General features: G+C 44.9%; 1 protein-coding gene across 7 annotated transcripts in view; it reads left to right on the top strand.

Annotated features, from left to right (window-relative positions):
- The window catches only part of LOC135057548 (calcium-binding protein 2-like), a 181617-nt gene that overhangs the window by 138467 nt on the left and 30574 nt on the right, over nt 1-12576 (top strand). The gene's annotated exons all lie outside the window — the stretch shown is intronic.

Raw genomic sequence — 12576 nt, 5'->3', positions numbered from 1 at the left:
GTTGGTTTCATTTGGTTATCATAGGAAGTCAGTGCAAATTTGTCTCCCCCCGCCCCCATAATTAAATAACCAACCCAAGCTATATACAAAAAACCACTAGTGATGATTATTTATTTTTAAGTGGCGGATGATTTTAAAAAATATTTAGTCTATTTTTACTCTGCTGCGTGCTGTTGCTGTATTCATAGTCATCTCGTATCTTACAGCGGGCCTTCAGAACTACAAGTTTAACTATGCCAACCTCTAGATCAGAATAAAAAATATCAATAATTGTAATTTTAATATTGGGCTGCCGACCACATATTCCTTCAAAATTCACAGCGATGGAAACTAAAGGTGCCCATAGCTTGCTTGCTTCATTTATTTTTTTATTTTTTATCATGTTGCTTTGTGGCGATGCGTATACTGTAGTAGTTTCCTATTCTTTTTTCTAATCGGGGTATGTTCATGCTTCTTGGATTTGGCCATGCCCCCTGTTTCATCCGGGAACGCGGTGTGTGTCGAATGTATTTAAAACCATGATTTACTATTAGTGACAAAGGGGGTTTGCTAGCAAACCAAAGAAGTTAGCAATTGGGTAAAGCCGTGTTGCATTGCAGATGGGGCAGATGTTCCATGTGCAGAGAGAGTTAGATTTGGGTGGGTTATTTTGTCTCTGTGCAGGGTAAATACTGACTGCTTAATTTTTACACTGCAATTTAGATTTCAGTTTTAACACACCCCACCCAAATCTACTCTCTCTGCACATGTTACATCTGCCCCACCTGCAGTGCACATGGGCCCTCATTCCGAGTTGATCGCTCGCTGCCGTTTTTCGCAGCGCAGCGATCAAGTGAAAAAAATTTAAATTCTGCGCATGGTACGCAGCGCACATGCGCTAAGTACTTTCACACAAAACTTTGTAGTTTTACCCAAGTGTTCGTAGTATGATTGACAGGAAGTGGGTGTTTCTGTGCGGCAACTCAGTGTTTTCAGGCAGTGTGCTAAAAAATGCAGGCGTGCCAGGCAAAAACGCAGGAGTGGCTGGAGAAACGAGGGAGTGGCTGGCCAAATGCAGGGCGTGTTTGTGACGTCAAACCAGGAACTAAACTAACTGCAGTGATCGCAAGATAGGAGTAGGTCTGGAGCTACTCAGAAACGGCATGACATTTTTTAGTAGCAATTCTGCTACTCTTTCGTTCGCACTGCTGCTAAGCTAAGATACACTCCCAGGGGGCGGCGGCCTAGCGTGTGCACTGCTGCTAAAAGCAGCAAGCGAGCGATCAACTCGGAATGAGGGCCATGGTTTTGCCCAATTGCTAACTTTTTTGGTTTGCTAACAAACCTGAAGAAGGTCCTAAGACTCAAAAACTGGTACAGATGCAAATTCCCCTTTATGTGCTGTCCATAATATTTGCAAATTGGGGGTGAATAAATATGTTAAGCTACTTCTGTTTTTTTCAACATACATTCAACATGTAGTAATGCAACTGATTGTGCTAATATGTATGTATGTATTTTTTGACCATTTAGAGTAGACTTTTTTATGCCATTCCAGGAGGTATAAGCAGAAAAAGACTGTGCCCGAGCGCTTTATTATAACAGTGAAGTGTATTTCTGGGCAACATAAAAACAGAGGCCCATTCACTATCATTATTAATTTAAGGCCAATGAGACTAAACCAATCAGTAATTCAGGAGAAACACAGAAAGTTTCTTTTAATGAAAAATGTGCAACGTTTTTAATGTGATATTTAGGGGCAGATTCAATTAGCCGCATGGTTTAACACCTGAAGCTATGCAATTACTAGACTATTTACCCACGTGGTAAGCCCACAGCTATCACATGAGGTTATCCCATGGTTCCCGGGTTAAGCGCCCAGAGCTATGGAGCTACCGCATATGTTAAGCTCCAGTGGTTGCTCTTAATAGGGGTTTTTCCTCATAGCCATAATGCGTCAGGTATCTGCAGTGACGTGCGGTGGGGTGAGACAGAGCCTTTCCTGTCATACTAATGTATATGTCAGAGTTTTGGCTATATATAGTATATGAAAAATACAACGAATATATTAGAAATATCTTCTTTGTATTATTCTAATCATTTTAATAGTCAAAACTCTGGAGTAAAAAGTCTATGGCAGGTGAAGGCCTAACCTTTCTACACATCTCTGGTCAGAACTCACCAAATTTCCAGCAGTATACACTGCTTCATCTTTGCATAATGCCCACACTTACCCAAGGGTAATTGCGGGGGTATTGACACAGAAATTACAGACAAAGGTATTGCCCATGGTATCCCTAAATTATTATCTTATGATGATTATCGTCCTACAGTACGGTATATAGAATATGATGTCCATAGCATATGGGAAAAGGGGGGAGGGGGTTTAGAAAGACCTAATAGGTCTTATAGTAGTAGTAAAGAAGGCTGTATTAAGTATGATGGGGGTGGAAAGGGAGGGAGGAGAATAACAGTCGGTAAGGGTAATTATAGAAAGGCGCTTGTAAATAAGGATAACATACCATTAAAACAAACTGGCATGGGAAATATTAAGCTAAAATGTATGCTTGCGAATGCAAGAAGCCTATCAGGTAAAATGGGGGAATTGGAATGGTTTGTATAAAAAATTAATATGATATTATAGGTATTACGGAAACATGGTGGGACGACTCCCACAACTGGGTTGCAAATTTGGAGGGATATTCACTTTTCAGGAGAGATAGGGCTACTAAAAGGGGAGGAGGGGTATGTCTCTATGTTAAACCATCTCTAAAGCCAAACATAATATATGTTTTTTACTAGGGGACTGGAGATAACGTGGAATCGCTATGGGTTGTGATCACAAGCGGGGGCATTGAAGCAAAAAAAAACTAGTCATTGGCACGTGCTACAAACAACCGGATATTAGCATACATGACAAGGAACAACTCTGGCAGCAAATTGAAAAAGCTTTGGGAATGGGGGACATCCTAGTGATAGGAGATTTCAACTATCCTGATATAAATTGGAGTAACGATTCGTTTGTAAAAGCTAGGAGCAGCAGGTTTCTAATCACATTAACAGTACTTGTTTCAATTAGTTGAGGACCCAACCAGAGGTAAAAATATTCCTAGTTATTACCAATAATGTGGACATTATATCAAACATTACAGTAGGGGAGACCTTGGGAAACAGTGACCACTATATGATCTCATTCAACATTAGTTTCAAGAAACATAGCTATAAGGGATCAACCAAAACATTAAACTTTAGAAAAGCTAACTTCAATATGCTGAGACAGGCACTAAACAACATTGACTGGGAAGATTTGTTTCAGGGTAAGGACACTTTGGAAATGTGGGATGCTTAAAAAGGGTTGCTTGATAGCAATATTCACAAATCCATTCCCATGGGCAATAAACGCAGGAGTACTAAACACAAACCAATGTGGCTTAATGATGAGGTAAAAATAGGATTTTAATTTCTTACCGGTAAATCCTTTTCTCGTAGTCCGTAGAGGATGCTGGGGTCCATTTTAGTACCATGGGGTATAGACGGTTCCGCAGGATCCTTCGGCACTTTAAGACTTTTCAACAGTGTGAACTGGCTCCTCCCTCTATGCCCCTCCTCCAGACCTCAGTATAGGAACTGTGCCCGAGGAGACGGACAACTTCGAGAGAAGAATTTACATTAAACCAGTGGCGAGATTCACACCAGCTCACACCATACAAAACATGCCGCCTAACATGGCTTTCAACTTAACCCATGCTAACGTGCATGCATAACGCAACAGCTGTGAACATCTTAACACATGAGAACCTGTGTATAAAGATAAAACGTAATTCTGCAGGAAAAATGAGCACTGGGCGGGCGCCCAGCATCCTCTGCAGACTACGAGAAAAGGATTTACCAATAGGTGATTAAAATCCTATTTTCTCTTACGTCCTAGAGGATGCTGGGGTCCATTTTAGTACCATGGCGATGTACCAAAGCTCCCAGTATGGGTGGAAAAGTGCTAATGTTCCTGCAGAACTGACTGGCCAAACTGAAGGTCGCCAGCAGCCAAGGTGTCAAACCTGTAAAACTTAGCAAACGTGTTTGCCCCTGACCAAGTAGCTGCTCTGCAAATTTGCAATGCCGAGACACCCCGGGCAGCTGCCCAGGAAGAACCCACTTTCCTTGTAGAGTCGGTAACGGCAATCCTGCCGTGGAATAAGCGTGCTGAATGGTACCTCTGATCCAGCACGCAATAGTTTGCTTAGAAGCAGGACCCCCATTCTTGTTGGGGTCATAGAGGACAAACAAAGATTCTGTTTTCCTTATCCGAGCCGTTCTTGCAACGCTCTGACGACATCCAAGGACTTTGAAACGGCTGAGGTGTCAGAAGCCACTGGCACCACCACAGGTTGGTTGATATGGAAATAAGACACAACCTTTGGAAGAAAATGCTGACGGGTCCACAGTTCAGCTCTATCTTCATGAAAAATCAAATAAGGACTCTTGTGTGACAGAGACCCTAATTCAGACACTCGTCTGCCTGAGGTCAAGGCCAACAGCATGACCAGTTTCCAAGTGAGAAACTTCAACTCTACCTCTTGTAGAGGCTCAAACCAGTCCGATTTAAGGAACTGCCACACCACATTAAGATCCATGGCGCCGCAGGAGGCACAAAGTGAGGTTGGATGTGCAGAACCCCCTTCACGAACGTCTGGACCTCAGGAAGGGAAGCCAACTGTTTCTGAAAGAAAATGGACAAGGCCAAAATTTGGACCTTGATAGACCCTAATCTTGATAAAGCCAAATATTTATCCTATATAACACACTATAAAGAGGTTAAGAAACACAGTACGCAACTGGCGCACGAGGTACCGTAAGGGTACGCTCTTAGCGTAGCGGACGCTGTATCAGGAGCGAGCCGCTCGAGCGACACAAACGCTTGCGAGAATACGCTGTTGGTATCGGGCACACTATAGGTAAGCGACTACCGTAATGCTACGCTATCAGCGTAGCGGACGCTCGAGACCACGAGGAGATCACGAGCGGCGCAGACGCTCACAAGATAACAATCAGTAGACCTTGAATGTAACACACAGAAATGATATTCTTATACTGTAAACCTTGTACTGAAACACTGTAGCGATATAACGCTGCTTAACCTTGTTTACACTAAAGCTGTTTGAGCGATAGAGACGCTCCTATTACCCACTGCTATATAATGAACACACAATACCGGTCTAAGGGTCTAACGCCTTTTAAGGAAATGAATGAACGTTCAAAAGAATAATACAATACAAGTCATACACTACCAATATAACATAGACTAACTAACCAGATAACTACACATGAAATACAATACAATACAATTACGTTTAAGGGAAAATGAGAGAGAAAGAGGAGAGGAGAGAGAGAGAGAGATATGGCTCACAATAACAATAAAGACAATATGATTGCGGAGAAAACTTACGCACAAAGGAAACAATCGCATGCGCCTCTGGATATCCAGCTCCCGATTATCAGCAATGAGAACCGTTGAAGAAAATAGAGAGCTGGATCAGATCGGCTTGTCCTTTTATACACTACACACAATACAGTACAATGGTCCCTACAATCTCATTGTTCATTGGACACAGGAATTCGTCTTCGCATTATAACAAAAGGTCATAGGTTGATTCATACAGGTGGGCTGTGACTATTTCCAACTGCTCAGGTGGGTGGGAAACTAGGTTTCCCGCCGCATGGATAAGTGAGTGCAAATAATAGTAAAAGTACATAAACTTCTTATGTCCATAACTATTCGCACGAGCGGTTAATCCGCTTCAAACCAACACCGGAATATTGCTAATTAAATACTCTTCCGATGGATACTAAACACCACTGTATACCCCTTGTCCGACCCTTCATATCAAACAAACAGGGATCTCTCTGTTTATGAACATGCTACATTAACTAAACTTTCAGATTCTATCAAAGGGACCATAATCTACAAAATACATTATATGATTAAAATATGTAACGATTGAGTCGCACGCTAGGCACACATAAACTCTACCGTAAATGCGCATACCGTGCGCCTGCGGGTGCACGTAACAGCGGGTATGCGTACGCACGGGAGAGCGCACGCATGCGCAGCGCGGACCTATATGAGGTGCAAATATGGCAGTGTGCATCATGGTATTTTTCTGACTTTGACAGTCCACCCTTTGGCAGTCACCAATAACTGCCACTTCCTAAAACATTTCAAAAAGAGAAAAATATATGTCATGTGTAAATACATTTCTATGGTTGGGTAGGGGAGGAGAGGAGAAGGAGAGAAAAGGGTATGACCTAGTGAGATAGCAGAAGCATGTGTGTATGAATCCATGTTTTGGGGGGTCATGTATCATCGTGCCGTACGTGTTGTAAATCAAGCTTCGAGGTATTGCGAAGTATACATTTGAATTCCTTCTTATCCCGTATTTAAGGGTCTGTGGATGGGCTGTCAAACTTTACCGAGCTCTTTTCGGATTTTAGTTGTAACAAAATGGGGGAGCACATTTTAGTTGATGATACATGAATGGGGGGATATGTGATTGCTGATATCTGTGCCTGTATTCCCTATCGACTATGTGTGTCATTACCTGAAGGTTGTAGAAATGAAGATAAAGAACAATTATGGTAAATGCAGTGGTATTCTATGTCAGGTTAATGAACATTTGTCGGTTGAAGTCTTGTCTGGTGTCTGTTGAATGCAGTCTTCTTTGGGCTTTTGCCAAAAAGTGTGGGCAAAAAGCTTTGTCAATGTCCATAGACTTACAGAAGTGTTGGGCTAGCGTAAATTTAAAATTTCTAGGGAAACTGGGGGTCTATGGCATAGTTCATCAATTATCTGTGTATAAGGTTGTCAAAACTTCTTCTTTAATCCATCTGTTGTCTGTGTACAGGATCATCAAATTCCTCGTCCAAGTGGGTCTTTTTACCTTGGAGAAAACGGAGAAACAGGTGAAAGAAACGAACCGTATAATCGCATTTTCATCACATCATTGTCTCTACCGTTGGGTCATAAATCAAATCCATTGGAATTACAATTTCCTCACTCCTTAGACTCATTACCCTGGTACTACGTTTGCACTTCGTTAAAGCCTGAACGCATCTAAATATCAAGCCAATCGTTATGACGACACCCAAGATACATAGGAGAAACTTCCCTACATCCATTATGACTCCTTGAGCCCATTCTCCTAAACCAGAGAACCAATTTCGCGGGTTCAACCATGACACCCAACCAGTCAGCTCATTACCCACAGCAGCAAGGGTGAGATTGTGTCTCCTGCGAAATTCCCACTTTAATTGGAGAATGTCATCCATCTTTTGGTCTATGACCTCGACCGGATCCTCTGTACTATTTGTAATATATGTGCAGCATTTCACGCCGTACTGCGTTGCCAGTGTGACACAATATCCACCTGTCACTGCTGTGAGATAATTAAGAACCATTCTATGCTGAACCAGTTCTGTTTTATAAGCTTGAAGCTCTCTTCCAGTATACCTAAAAGTGTCATCATACATTTCTGTGATATTGTCTAATAAATTTGCAAGCGCAGAGATATACCTATAGTTCAGCACTCCTCTAGCGGTGCGAGTGAAATCTAGCGCAAGTAGAACCTGAATCCCGGTGGATTCATGGATCATGTCAGAGGCCGAATGCTCTGTCCTTTCTGTCAGTTGCCTTTTAACTACGTGCTCGTAATGGGTGTGAGTATAAGGAGCTTGGGCACCACGGTGTATATCTTTCATTTTGGCATGTGATACAGTCATTACTTCAGGCAGTACTTTTCCAATATAACACAATCCTGCAGAGTTTGGGGCAAGCCACTTATACGCCTTCCTCCCGCATATGAAATATGCATCATCGGGGAGAACATATGGGACGGAGTAGGACATAACCATATTACACATCTTCCATGTGAAATCTCCTATGTCACGATCCGGGTATCTGGACGCCATTTCTTACCCATCAGATGCCTCCTAAGGCTGGCTCAGCGCTCCAGGACCGGATCCCATCTGTTATCCTGATGTGTACATTCCTGTATCCTCTCCTGTCACTCTGGGACGCTGTCACAGTAAACGCCATATTACACCTGGCATGGCGTCTCCCGCGGCCTCCGCCGCCGTCCCTGAACTTCTGCATGCAGAGTGTCTGAGTGGCGATTACGTCAGCCGCGGCCTCCGCTGTGTCCGCGTGGTTGGATGTGCATCTGTCAGCCTGGCGCCTCCTGTCTCCGGTGGCCGGCGCCGCCATTACTGTTTTCATTACCACATGGATTACAAACCAAACTTCCCTCCAAGTGTCTGCATGGGCGCAGCCATCTTGGATTCTGTCAGCTGATCATTTCCACCAATCTGTTCTCAGTATTGATAATCTGCATAATTGCCTAGCCAATCCCTTCCTTGCTGCAGGTATAAATACACTGTGCCTGAGCAAGGAAGGCGTCAGTGCTTTGGTTGTCAAACCTAGTTCCTGTTTGTCTCTCTCCTGTGATTGTCTTCCAGGTTCCAGCTCCTGTCTCAAGACTTCCACCATAGAGACCCGCACCAGCATTCCACCTGCGGTGTAGCCTGACTCTCCAATCCATTGTGGATTCATCTGTTTCCAGCTACAACATTACCTGCTTCCAGCTCAGCTTCCAGCAGAGTACAGCTTCCCTTAAAGGGCCGGTGTCCTTTCTACACTTTACCACTCTCCACCGGTATTATTATTTCTCCGCTCTCAAGTTCTACATTTCAGTTCATATTTCATCGCTCCCAAGTTCATTTATTATTTAACTGGTTCCAGCCAGTATCCACTCCGTGCTAACAACAGTCTGGTTCCAGCCAGTATCCACAGCAGCTGTTTTATCTTCAGCAACCCAGCTTTTCCTGGAACACCAGCTGGCACAATCCTGGGTTATCTCCATTGCTACAGTCGGGCCTGGTAAGGACTTTCCATCTAGAAGATCATAAGAACTATCTCACACTACCAGTGCCCTGTGGCTCCTGCCATCCTGTAGTACCCAGGAACTGTATTTATTCTTTGCTGACTTTTACGTTTTCTTTTACTGCTGCTGTGTTGCGGAGTTGTCATAATAAACATCATTGACTTTTATCCAAGTTGTCGTGGTCACGCCTTCGGGCAGTTATTATTCATGTTACTTACATGTCCAGGGGTCTGATACAACCTCCCAGGTTCCGGTACATCTCAGCCCCTACAACTGAGGCTGCCTCCCGTCAGCTCAGGCCCTCAGTTGTGACAGTAAGCACTGACCTAATGAATCCAGCCGGAGACCAGGATCAAGCGGCCAGGCCGATGCAAGAACTGGCAGCCCGACTAGAACATCAGGAGGCTGCACAGGGCCACATCATCCGCTGTCTCCAGGATCTCTCTACTCGGCTGGATGGGATTCAGACAACTCTCCGTGGATCAGGCGCGTCTGGTGCGTCAACCACAGTGACTCCAGCTATAACCCCACCCACCTTACCCATTTCTGCTCCACGTCTTCATCTTTCAACGCCAGCAAAATTTGACGGATCTCCAAGATTCTGCAGGGGATTTCTCAACCAGTGTGAGATTCAGTTTGAGCTACAACCTGGCAATTTTCCCAGTGACCGTACAAAAATTGCCTACATTATTTCTCTTCTCAGTGGCTCAGCCCTTGATTGGGCATCACCGTTATGGGAGAGGTCCGACACCCTGCTATCTTCCTACACTGCCTTCGTGTCAACATTCAGGCGCATCTTCGACGAGCCAGGCCGGGTAACCTCAGCTTCATCCGAGATTCTCCGTTTACGCCAGGGGTCACATACTGTAGGACAATATCTGATACAGTTCCAGATCCTGGCATCCGAACTGGCATGGAACGACGAGGCCCTGTATGCTGCATTCTGGCATGGCTTATCTGAGCGTATTAAAGATGAGTTAGCTACCAGAGACTTACCTTCTAAGTTAGATGAGCTAATCTCACTCTGCACGAAAGTTGATTTACGTTTCAGAGAGAGAGCAACTGAGCGTGGAAGATCATCTGCTCCAAAATCTTCTGCTCCTCCTCCTCGTCAACTGTCACCATCTAAAGATGAGCCCATGCAACTTGGCCGTTCCCGTTTAACTCCTGCTGAGCGCCGAAGACGTCTCTCTGAGTCTCTTTGCCTTTACTGTGCAGCTCCGTCTCACACCATCAATGCCTGTCCCGAACGTCCGGGAAAACTCCAAACCCTAGCTCGCCCAGGAGAGGGCCGGCTAGGAATAATGATCTCCTCTCCATCTCCTCATGATTGTAATCTCCCAGTGTCGCTCCAAATTGCTCAACGTTATCGGAACGTCATTGCCCTTCTTGATTCCGGAGCAGCTGGGAACTTTATTACCGAAGCCTATGTTAAACGGTGGTCCCTACCCACCGAGAGACTTCCTTCGTCCATCTCCTTAACTGCCGTGGATGGCAGTAAAATTTTTGATACAGTTATTGCTCTAAGGACTCTACCAGTTCGTCTGAGAGTGGGAGTTCTTCATTCCGAACTTATTTCTTTTTTAGTGATTCCAAGAGCCACACATCCTGTGGTCCTGGGCCTTCCATGGCTCCGTCTTCACAATCCTACAATTGATTGGACGACTACGCAAATCCTGGCATGGGGTTCCTCCTGTGCTGAGACATGTTTGTTTAAAGTATTGCCTGTCTGTTCTTCCTCCCCCAGGTCGTCTGATGTTCCACCTCCTCCATATCAAGATTTCACGGATGTGTTCAGTAAAGCTTCTGCTGATATCCTTCCTCCTCATAGAGAATGGGACTGTCCGATTGATCTCGTTCCAGGGAAGGTTCCACCTCGAGGCCGAACTTATCCGTTGTCTCTGCCTGAGACGCATTCTATGGAGGAATATATTAAAGAGAACCTAGCAAAGGGGTTCATTCGACCTTCTTCTTCTCCAGCCGGCGCAGGCTTCTTTTTTGTAAAAAAGAAAGATGGTGGTCTGCGGCCGTGCATCGACTACAGAGGTTTGAACGACATTACCATCAAGAACCGTTACCCTTTACCCCTGATTACTGAGCTCTTTGACAGAGTTAGCGGAGCTACCATCTTTACAAAGCTGGACTTGCGAGGTGCATACAATCTCATCCGGATCCGTGAGGGTGACGAGTGGAAGACCGCCTTTAACACCCGTGACGGACATTATGAGTACCTCGTCATGCCCTTCGGATTGAGCAATGCTCCAGCTGTCTTCCAGCATTTTGTCAATGAGATCTTCAGAGACATTCTATACCGTCATGTCGTGGTCTATCTAGACGATATCCTCATTTTTGCCAACGATTTAGAGGAACATCGTTTTTGGGTTAAAGAGGTTCTGTCCCGTCTCCGTGTCAATCATCTCTATTGCAAATTAGAAAAATGCGTCTTTGAAGTCAAGTCCATTCCGTTTCTAGGGTACATTGTGTCCGGTTCCGGACTAGAGATGGATCCTGAGAAACTACAAGCAATCCAAAATTGGCCGGTACCCTTAACCCTCAAAGGGGTCCAGAGGTTCTTAGGGTTCGCCAACTATTACCGAAAGTTTATACGAGACTTTTCCACCATTGTGGCGCCTATTACTGCTTTCACTAAGAAGGGTGCTAACCCGTCCAAGTGGTCTGAAGAAGCCATGCAAGCATTTCATCTTTTAAAACAAAGGTTCATCTCTGCGCCTGTTCTGAAACAGCCTGACATCGACTCTCCTTTCATCTTAGAGGTGGATGCCTCCTCCGTTGGAGTAGGAGCGGTGTTATCTCAGAGGGCTAAAGATGGCCATTTACACCCTTGCAGTTTCTTCTCCCGGAAGTTCTCCCCAGCTGAGCGCAACTATGCCATTGGCGACCAGGAGTTGCTAGCCATCAAGCTCGCTCTAGAAGAGTGGAGGTATCTGTTGGAGGGAGCTTCTCATTCAATCACCATACTTACAGACCACAAGAACCTTTTATACCTGAAGGGCGCACAATGTCTCAACCCTCGTCAGGCCAGATGGGCACTTTTCTTTTCCAGGTTCGACTTTAAACTCCAGTTCTGTCCGGGCTCTCAGAATCGCAAGGCCGATGCCCTTTCCCGCTCATGGGAGCAAGAAAATGAGTCAGAGTCTTCAGACAAGCATCCTATTATAAATCCGTTGGCATTCTCCACGGTAGGGATGGACTCTACGCCCCCATCAGGGAAAAGTTTTGTGAAGCCGATGCTAAGGAAGAAGCTCATGCATTGGGCCCATGCTTCCCGTTTTGCCGGACATACAGGTATCCAAAAAACCCTGGAGTTTATCTCTAGGTCCTATTGGTGGCCAACTCTGAAAAAGGACGTCTTGGAGTTTATTGCATCTTGCCCAAAGTGTGCCCAACATAAAGTATCCCGCCAGTCGCCTGCGGGGCAACTGGTTCCACTATCCGTTCCCCGTCGACCATGGACCCACTTGTCGATGGATTTCATTACAGACTTACCCATGTGCAACAAGTTCAATACCATCTGGGTGGTAGTTGACCGGTTCACCAAGATGGCACACTTCATTCCTCTCACCGGTCTTCCGTCAGCTTCCAAGTTGGCTCAAGTATTCATACAAGAGATCTTCCGACTCCACGGTCTTCCTGATGAAATTAT

Source organism: Pseudophryne corroboree, chromosome 3, assembly GCF_028390025.1.
Source record: "Pseudophryne corroboree isolate aPseCor3 chromosome 3, aPseCor3.hap2, whole genome shotgun sequence".
Taxonomy (NCBI): Eukaryota; Metazoa; Chordata; class Amphibia; order Anura; family Myobatrachidae; genus Pseudophryne; species Pseudophryne corroboree.
The sequence above is the reverse complement of the archived record's forward strand: the minus strand, read 5'-3'. Positions and strand labels throughout refer to the sequence as shown.